This window comes from Pristiophorus japonicus, unplaced genomic scaffold (genome assembly GCF_044704955.1).
Source record: "Pristiophorus japonicus isolate sPriJap1 unplaced genomic scaffold, sPriJap1.hap1 HAP1_SCAFFOLD_1015, whole genome shotgun sequence".
Taxonomy (NCBI): Eukaryota; Metazoa; Chordata; class Chondrichthyes; family Pristiophoridae; genus Pristiophorus; species Pristiophorus japonicus.
Window position 1 is genome coordinate 46030 of NW_027250666.1, and position 6000 is coordinate 52029.

General features: G+C 53.9%; 1 long non-coding RNA gene across 1 annotated transcript in view; it reads right to left on the reverse strand.

Annotated features, from left to right (window-relative positions):
• The window catches only part of LOC139241268 (uncharacterized), a 48429-nt gene extending 43506 nt beyond the window's left edge, over positions 1 to 4923 (reverse strand). The window contains exon 1 of the long non-coding RNA XR_011588833.1: positions 4822 to 4923. This is a non-coding gene — a long non-coding RNA (uncharacterized lncRNA). The remainder of the gene's footprint in view (positions 1 to 4821) is intronic.
• Positions 4924 to 6000: the final 1077 nt, after the last annotated feature.

Consider the following 6000-nt stretch of genomic DNA (forward strand, 5'->3'; position numbering starts at 1 on the left):
GAGGCGTCAAACCGAGACCCCTTCTGCTCTTTGACGTGGATGCAAAAGATCCCATGGCACTATTTCTGGAGTTCTCCCCCGGTGTCCTGGGGCCAATATTCATCCCTTAACCAACATGAATAAAACAGCTGATCCGGGTCATTGATCACGTCGCTGTGTGTAGGAGCTTGCTGCGTGTAAATTGGCTGATGCGTTTCCCACATTACAGCAGTGAGTGCTGTAAGTTTGTGAGGCGCTTTGGGACGTCCAGAGGGGGGGTGAAAGGTGGTGTGGAAGTGCTTGGTCTTGTAGCCAAGAGCAAGAGGTGAGGTTTGCCCTTGGCCTGCCCTGCTGTCTCAGGGACTGGCGCCTGTCACTGAAAACTGGCTTGAGGTCAGCCCAATTTGGCATCAAACAACGGTCTTCGATGAATTGGAGAGTGTCGCTCGCCGATCTTCAGGGCTTTGCAGGAAACCTCAGGCTGAGCAGGAAGTGATGTGCGAGACTTTTAATAGCCTCGCCACAGCTTGTGAGCTCAACCTCCAACAAGTTTGGGGGGGGCGGAGGGGGAACAGGCTGGGGGGAGGGGATACAACGGCCCAATCCCGTTCCTCAGTCAATTGGCCATCACCATAGGCAAGTCCCTCGGAATCGAGGAAGACTTGCTTCCACTCTGAAAGTGAGTCCTTAGGTGGCTGAACAGTCCAATACGGGAACCACAGTCCCTGTCACAGGTGGGACAGATAGACGTTGAGGGAAGGGGAGGGTGGGACAGATAGACGTTGAGGGAAGGGGAGGGTGGGACTGGTTTGCCGCACGCTCCTTCCGCTGCCTGCGCTTGGTTTCTGCACGCTCTCGGCGACGAGACTCGAGGTGCTCATAGAAACAGATAATATAGGTGAAGGAATAGGCCATTCGGCCGTTCGAGCCTGCACCACCATTCAATAAGATCATGGTTGATCATGCTACTTCAGTACCCCATTCCTGCTTTCTCTCCATACCCCCTTGATCCCTTTAGCCGTAAGGGCCACATCTAACTCCCTTTTCAATATATCTAACGAACTGGTCTCAACAACTTTCTGTGGTAGAAAATTCCACAGGTTCACAACTTGCTGAGTAAAGAAGTTTCTCCTCATCTCGGTCCTAAATGGCTCACCCCTTATCCTCAGCACTCCCTCCACTTAGGGCGGACTGGGCTTTGGGCCAGGGACTCTCAGGTGTCGGTGGGGATGTTGCACTTTATCAGGGAGGCTTTGAGGGCGGTCCCTGTAACGTTTCCTCTGCCCACCTTTTGGCTCGTTTGCCGTGAAAGAGTTCCGAGTCGAGCGCTTGCTTTGGGGAGTCTCGTGTCTGGGGGGACATGCAGACAATGTGGCCCTGCCCAGCGGAGCTGGTCGAGTGTGGTTAGTGCTTCGATACTGGGGATGTTGGCCTGGTCGAGGACGCTAACGTTGGTGTGTCTGTCCTCCCAGGGGATTTGCAGGATCTTGCGGAGACATCGTTGGTGTCCAGCGCGTGTCACACCAAACCTTACAGCGCCGGACAGGTTACATTTCATTCCCCGGAACAGAGAGGGCTGAGGGGTGAGCTAATGGAGGTGTTTAAGATTATGAAAGGGTTCGATAGGGTAGACATAGAGAAATGTTTCCACTTGTGGAGGGAGACCAGAACTAGGGGCCATCAATATACGACAGTCACTAATAAATCCAATGGGGAATTCAGGAGAAACTTCTTTACCCAGAGAGGGTTGAGAATGTGGAGCACGCTCCCACAGGGAGGGGTCGAGGCGAATTGTATCGATGCATTTAAGGGGAAGCTGGATAAACACATGGGGGAGAAAGGAACAGAAGGATAGGGTGATGGGGTGAGATGGAGAGGGAGGGAGGAGCCTGGTGTGGGACATAAACACCGGCACGGAGTGGTGGGGCCCAATGGGCCTGTGTCTGGGCTGTGAATTCGATGTAATTCTATGCAAGAACCTTTCCTGATATGTTCAAATGGTCATTTCTGCATTTGCACTAAGAACATAAGAAATAGGAGCAGGATTGGGCCATACAGCCCCTCGAGCCTGCTCCGCCATTTAATACGATCATGGCTGATCCGATCATGGACTCAGCTCCACTTCCCTGCCCGCCCCCTTATCCCTTTATCGTTTAAGAAACTATCTCTGTCTTAAATTTACTCAATGTCCCAGCTCTGAGGCAGAGAATTCTACAGATTTACAACCCTCTGAGAGAAGAAATTCCTCCTCATCTCAGTTTTAAATGGGCGGCTCCTTATTCTAAGACCATGCCCCCTAGTTCTAGTCTCCCCCATCAGTGGGAACATCCTCTCTGCATCCACCTTGTCGAGCCCCCTCATAATCTGATACGTTTCCAATAAGATCACCTCTCATTCTTCTGAATTCCAATGAGTAGAGGCCCAACCTCCTCAACTTTTCCTCATAAGTCAACCCCCTCATCCCCGGAATCAACCGAGTGAACCTTCTCTGAACTGCCTCCAAAGCAAGTATATCCGTTCATAAATATGGAAACTACAACTGCACGCACACTAGTCCTCACACTTAAGAGGCGGCTTGAGGTGAGACATTGAGATGCATGTCCGACCCCATCATAATATCTGTTACCCGCAAGAAACTAACCAGGGAGTGTCACGAATTTGTCTATGTTTCCCTGAGCAAACGACATTACTCCGGACCGGGTTAGGAGCCCCGCAGGATCCCATCCCTTCCACTCAATAGCCGTGGCTCAGTACGCAACACTCCACTCTGAGTCAGAAGGTTGTGGGTTCAAGTCCCACTCCAGAAACTAGAGCCAGTGCAGTACTGAGGGAGCGCCACACTGTCGGAGGGGCAGTACTGAGGGAGCGCCGCACTGTCGGAGGGGCGGTACTGAGGGAGCGCCGCACTGTCGGAGGGGCGGTACTGAGGGAGCGCCGCACTGTCGGAGGGGCAGTACTGAGGGAGCGCCGCACTGTCGGAGGGGCAATACTGAGGGAATGCCGCACTGTCGGAGGGGCAGTACTGAGGGAGTGCCACACTGTTGGAGGGGCAGTACTGAGGGAGTGCCACACTGTCGGAGGGGCGGTACTGAGGGAGCGCCGTACTGTCGGTAGGGCAGTACTGAGGGAGCGCCGCACTGTCGGAGGGGCAGTACTGAGAGATATTTATTCCTTAACCAACATCACTAAAAACAGATGATCTGGAGCATGATCACATTGCTGTTTGTGGGAGCTTGCTGTGCGCAAATTGGCTGCCACGTTTTGCACATTACAACAGCGATTACACTTCAAAAGAAGTGCTCTGTTGGTTGTGAAGGTCTGGAAGGGTTGCTGTCAAGGTATGAACTCTGTATTTTCCCCACACGGGGATTGGGTGGTTAAGTGAGGGCGCGATGGATGGTGAGTGCGAGAGTTAGAGTCAGCTTCCCTGAGGGAGGGAAAACGAGGGGCCAATGGCAGGAAAATGGGAAACTTGTCAAAGTATTACTGACACCCTCCAACCCGAGCTGTTTATCTCAGAGCTTCTCGGGGGATATAAGGTTATACCCGTGCATAGTCAACCCTCACTGATCCTGGGATACTTCAGAAATAGGAGCAGGAGTCATCCATTCGGCCCCTCGAGCCTGCTCTGCCATTTAATACGATCATGGCTGATCCGATCATGGACTCAGCTCCACTTCCCCGCCCGCTCCCCATAACCCTTCACTCCCTTATCGCTCAAAAATCTGTCTATCTCCACCTTAAATATATTCAATGTTCCAGCCTCCACAGCTCTCTGGGGCAGGGAATTCCACAGATTTACAACCCTCAGAGAAGAAATTCCTCCTCATCTCAGTTTTAAATGGGCGGCCCCTTATTCTAAGACCATGCCCCCTAGTTCTAGTCTCCCCCATCAGTGGAAACATCCTCTCTGCATCCACCTTGTCGAGCCCCCTCATAATCTGATACGTTTCAATAAGATCACCTCTCATTCTTCTGAATTCCAATGAGTAGAGGCCCAACCTCTTCAACCTTTCCTCATAAGTCAACCCCCTCGTCCCCGGAATCAACCGAGTGAACCTTCTCTGAACTGCCTCCAAAGCAAGTATATCCTTTCTTAAATAGAGACCAAAACTGCACGCAGTACTCCAGGTGTGTCCTCACCAATACCCTGTATAACTGGAGCAGGACTTCTCTGCTTTTATACTCCATCCCCTTTGCAATAAAGGCCAACATCCCATTGGCCTTCCTGATCACTTGCTATACCTGCGTACTAACTTTTTGTGTTTCGTGCACAAGGACCCCCAGGTCCCTCTGTACACGGACCCCCCAGGTCCCTCTGTACACGGACCCCCCAGGTCCCTCTGTACACGGACCCCCCAGGTCCCTCCGTACACGGACCCCCCAGGTCCCTCCGTACACGGACTCCCCAGGTCCCTCCGTACACGGACTCCCCAGGTCCCTCTGTACACGGACTCCCCAGGTCCCTCTGTACACGGACTCCCCAGGTCCCTCTGTACACGGACCCCCCAGGTCCCTCTGTACACGGACCCCCCAGGTCCCTCTGTACACGGACTCCCCAGGTCCCTCTGTACACGGACTCCCCAGGTCCCTCTGTACACGGACTCCCCAGGTCCCTCTGTACACGGACCCCCCAGGTCCCTCTGTACACGGACCCCCCAGGTCCCTCTGTACACGGACTCCCCAGGTCCCTCTGTACACGGACCCCCCAGGTCCCTCTGTACACGGACCCCCCAGGTCCCTCTGTACTGCTGCAGTCTGAAATCTCACGCTCTCAGAGATTTGCCCGATTGCGTAAAAGCATTTGCCTTCACCTCTCCACAAGCAAAGTGTTCGACTCACCTCTGCTCTCCTCCCGAGGGCCAACAGGCCTCTCGAGCCTTAGGTCTCCATCACCGACACAAGATCTAAGCAGCCCGGGCTCCTGTCTCTCTTCCTCTCGCGCTCTCCGCCCAAGCAGGAACTGAGCAGTGCGCGAGCAAGCGAGCGACACTCTCGTCCCTTCAGCTTCTGCGAGAACCTCCAGCTTCGATTGGTGCACAGACGCTGCTCAATCAGGAAGTGTGGTTTAAGAGGAACCACAGCAACCCAGTTTTCAAAAAAGCAGAACAACTCAACTTTAACCCTGCTTCCTCCCTCAGCCACGGTACGTCCAGCAATCTATATATTTCGGTGACAGTTTTGAGTGGTCTTCGAACACTCTTTTCCTCAGGCGGCCGAAGGCTGCACTGGCGCACTGGTATGGGAAATGGTCCACGTTGTCCAGGGCCGTGCTGTGGATCTTGATGACTGGGGGGCAGTGCTGTGCGGCGAGGACAGGCTGGTGGAGGACCTTTGTCTTACGGATGTTTAGCATAAGGCCCATGCTTTCATACACCAAGCCCATGGTCTACAGGGCTGTAGTGATACCCGCCCTCCTGTATGGCTCAGAGACATGGACCATGTACAGTAGACACCTCAAGTCGCTGGAGAAATACCACCAACGATGTCTCCGCAAGATCCTGCAAATCCCCCGGGAGGACAGATACACCAACGTTAGCGTCCTCAACCAGGCCAACATCCCCAGCATCGAAGCACTGACCACACTCGACCAGCTCCGCTGGGCAGGGCCACATTGTCCGCATGGCCCAGACACGAGACTCCCAAAGCAAGCGCTCTACTCGGAACTCCTTCACAGCAAACGAGCCAAAGGTGGGCAGAGGAAACGTTACAAGGGACCACCCTCAAAGCCTCCCTGATAAAGTACAACATCCCCATCGACACCTGGGAGTCCCTGGCCCAAAGACCAGTCCGCCCTAAGTGGAGGGAGTGCATCCGGGAGGGCACTGAATACCTCGAGTCTCGTCGCCGAGAGCATGCATAAACCAAGCGCAGGCAGCGGAAGGAGCGTGCGGCAAACCTGTCCCACCCTCCCCTTCCCTCAATGACTATCTGTCCCACCTGTGACAGGGACTGTGGTTCTCGTATTGGACTGTTCAGCCACCTCAGGACTCATTCTAAGAGTGGAAGCAAGTCTTCCTC